Source organism: Cupressus sempervirens, chromosome 5 (genome assembly GCF_028749045.1).
Source record: "Cupressus sempervirens isolate cs-2001-9-10 chromosome 5, ASM2874904v1, whole genome shotgun sequence".
Lineage (NCBI taxonomy): Eukaryota > Viridiplantae > Streptophyta > Pinopsida > Cupressales > Cupressaceae > Cupressus > Cupressus sempervirens.
The window spans coordinates 975,723,179-975,726,921 of record NC_143122.1 but is presented as its reverse complement, the minus strand read 5'-3'; positions in this window follow the sequence as shown (position 1 = coordinate 975,726,921).

Here is a 3,743-nt window from a genome sequence, read left to right as displayed (position 1 = left end):
CCAGACTTCTCCTCCTTTAGATCTTATAAACAAATCTCATATTGCGCATCCAATAATCCCTTGTATCGCTTACTCACATTCAATAAGCATTATGTTCCTTTTCAAACTTCGCAACTTTACTTTACATCCCACTTGATACAAGTACACTCACACTTTACGAATAAGGAAAACAACTTTCCTTTATGCCATATCTTCATAATAATTCCTTAAGTCAGCTTTGAGGCTCTCCCAATTAATTATAATAAGATAATTAATTAAATTACAAGTACAATAGCACTCCTGGCTCACAGTCTATACAAAACTTCACAAGTGTGATACTAAGGCTTGCGCACTCGCTGACATCATCAGCAACTGTCCACTATCACTACCTGACTGCACATTTCTTCATTACATCTCAAATGTAAGATAGCCAACAAACATCAAGAATTGCTTTTCCAATACTTTGTCTCTAAACTGCCCTCTGTAAATCAAGTACAACTTTCGTACACCATCGACTTAGACTTTGTGCACTTAACCATGTCATCAGGACATTGTATCGTACGACACTATCTATGGAGCAACATATATGCACCATTATTCAATGAAAGTAGAAAAGACTTCCACTATTTAACACTCCATATCCATTGGTTGTGTCATACATGTTCATAATTGTGCATGACTAGACAATCAAACCATTGTCTATACCATTAGAATCTATGTCTACTACTCAACCAGTCTTTACAAAAACAATGCTATGTTGACATCAATGACAAACATAGTCATGAATGCAACATATCAATACTCTCTAATGCTCTAGATACTTCCCAAAGTAGTATCATCAGCATTCATGCTAACAGATACAACATTCATTGTCATTTTGATTGAGATACCTCTACTAGTGTATGTTGAGTGTTGAAATAGAAACATATGGTCAAGCCTTCCCCAAATATTGACCCTCAACTTTTTAACTTGAAGAAAAGTATTGTTGCATTGTATGAAAACAACAAACAAGGTATTGAAGACCTTCTTGTGGATGTTGCTTACTTCCCACATAATATTATTATTGTGACACATAATGGCAACAAATTTTGAGACCAAATCCTAACTATTGTTCCTAAGATCATCCATTTGTCCCCTCCTTGTGAACTTGTGCTTTTGTCTCGTTGGGTATTCCTTCTCTTTTATCTTTACAGTAGCAACATGATTTTGCCAAAGGAAGATGTCAACGCCATAGTATTTTGTATCTTGAGTAATTATGAATGGGCCTCCAATGTTTTATTTCATTTGTGATTACTCAAAAAAAATATTGCTTTACAATGTAGTAGTTTAAGTCAACTAAAGTGTGCATGACATATACATCATATAATCTCTTGCAGTCTTAGTTACCAAGTTCTCCCCTTGGCCCTTCGAACCAAGCGAATTTCAAACTGGTTCTTGGTCCTAGTCTCGATTCCCTTTTGGGTTCCACTTGGGTTTGAACCCAAGCAAAGTTGGTTCTTTCAGGTGAAACCTAGTTCGAATTAGGGTAGGCCCTAGTAGACCAAGTGCAAACCGGTAGAGTTTCATTGAGAACATTCTATAATTTAGTGCAAAAAGCAATTATTATAGAATTTGAATAAAGATGTTTAGCACTACAAACTAAAGCATCTGAAGTTCAAATATTTATTACATCAAATTAAACTAGCCCTCAAGATTCCTTCCAGTAAAATTTTTATATCCAATTGTTGATAATGACCCATGTCTGAATAATTGGAAGCTCTGTATAGTGATAAATCATATTTGAAACATTAAACATCTCCAATAGGTGAAGGGAGTTGCAAGCTACTTATATAAAAAAAATCAAGTATGATATTAATTACAAACAAGCAAGCTCTTTGTACAATGAAAAAATAGGAAGTGTTGGACAACTTGGAAAGCAAGAATATTATTAGTGCAATTGACCCCAATAACATTGACAATGTTTGTGAACCAACTAATGCCTTTTTATGATGAAGAAGAAGAAAATGAAGATTTCGATGATTGCAACTTAGCATAGGGTTCTAATTGTTAGACGTCTAAACAGTGATACTTGAACTCGATATTATTTTAATATTTTGGTGTTGCTAATAGATATGATGCAAAGATTACATCATATTTGAAACATTAAACATCTCCAATAGGTGAAGGGAGTTGCAAGCTACTTATATAAAAAAAAATCAAGTAGGATATTAATTACAAACGAGCAAGCTCTTTGTACAATGAAAAAATAGGAAGTGTTGGACAACTTGGAAAGCTGGAATGTTATTAGTGCAGTTGACCCCAATAACATTGACAATGTCTGTGAACCAACTAATGCCTTTTTATGATGAAGAAGAAGAAAATGAAGATTTCGATGATTGAAACTTAGCATAGGGTTCTAATTGTTGGAAGTCTAAACAATGATACTTGAACTCGATATTATTTTAATATTTTGGTGTTGCTAATAGATATGATGCAAAGATTACAAGTTTATCGCGTTTTTGTTGTTTTTATGATACTACTGGCATTCTAATCTTAATTCATTTTTCTAGGCTGCATACATATATTTATTTATTTATTTATTTATATTTATATTTTATTTTTCTTTTTTCTTTTTTTCTTTTTTCTTTTTTTTAAATTTTTTTGGACATGTTTTTGTACTAACGAACCCAAACCCCATTTCAAGGTTTTGAGTTACCAGCGAACCGGTTCTTTGAACCCGAACTCGAACCAGTAACTTAGCTTGCAGTAAACTAAAAATGTATGGCACAATTAATTGATGTTTGCATGATCATAAAGATTCAACCGTCTTGGGTAAAGTCAGACTAAATCCCCATGATTTTAATCAATGAGATATAATTGAATGGATACAACAATCCCTACTGAATTCAAGGCTCAGACATGTTTTGTGCATAATATATGTCACTGGCATAGTATAACTAATGACAGGTGCCAATGTATGGATGTTCTAAGTGCCAAGCTATGGTCTAGTGTACACCTGTGTGTGTAATGGTTTAAAAGGCTACTGCAATAAAATTGTTGCCATGCATAATAAGATATATGAACTGCAATAAAATTGCTGCCATGCATAATAAGATAAATGTAAATAAGACCATACATATACATTTACATCAAATATTCAATTCTAAATTGACTTTGTGTTGCTTGAATCGATACAGAAATTCTTTTGTAACAACCATTCGTATAATCAATCAACACAAACTAAATATGCAAGAAATTGATATATTAGATAATCATGAAAATCCATTTAAAAATCCAACATCTAGGTCTAGACATATGAAGTCATTTAATAAAGCAAACTATCTTTGCAACTGATGTGACTATAAGAATTTACACCAACAGTTGTCATCTTCCACCATTCAAGTCTCTTACAAGGATACACCATAGCCTGTTAAAGTTCTGAAGCAGAGGTAAACTCTTTCACCCGCTCAACTGCATTTTTGTTTAGCAACAATTCAATTGCTTCCTAAAGGTACTGTTCACTCCTTCCATCATGGTGCCTTTATTAAGTTGAAATGCATCAATATACTAGAACATGAAAAGTGCCACAAATATATCTGAGAATAGAACGGACCTAATTTGCAAGTTCTGCTCAGCGTGGTAAAAATACAGAAGAAACAACACAGATGCATGACACTATACCAGTGGTAAACTCCAACTGTTGAAACATTACAAAACAGTTGATCAGAGCCAAGAAACAACAGATAAACCTTGCTGGTGATAAGGCTCAGTTCAACCAATGGAGA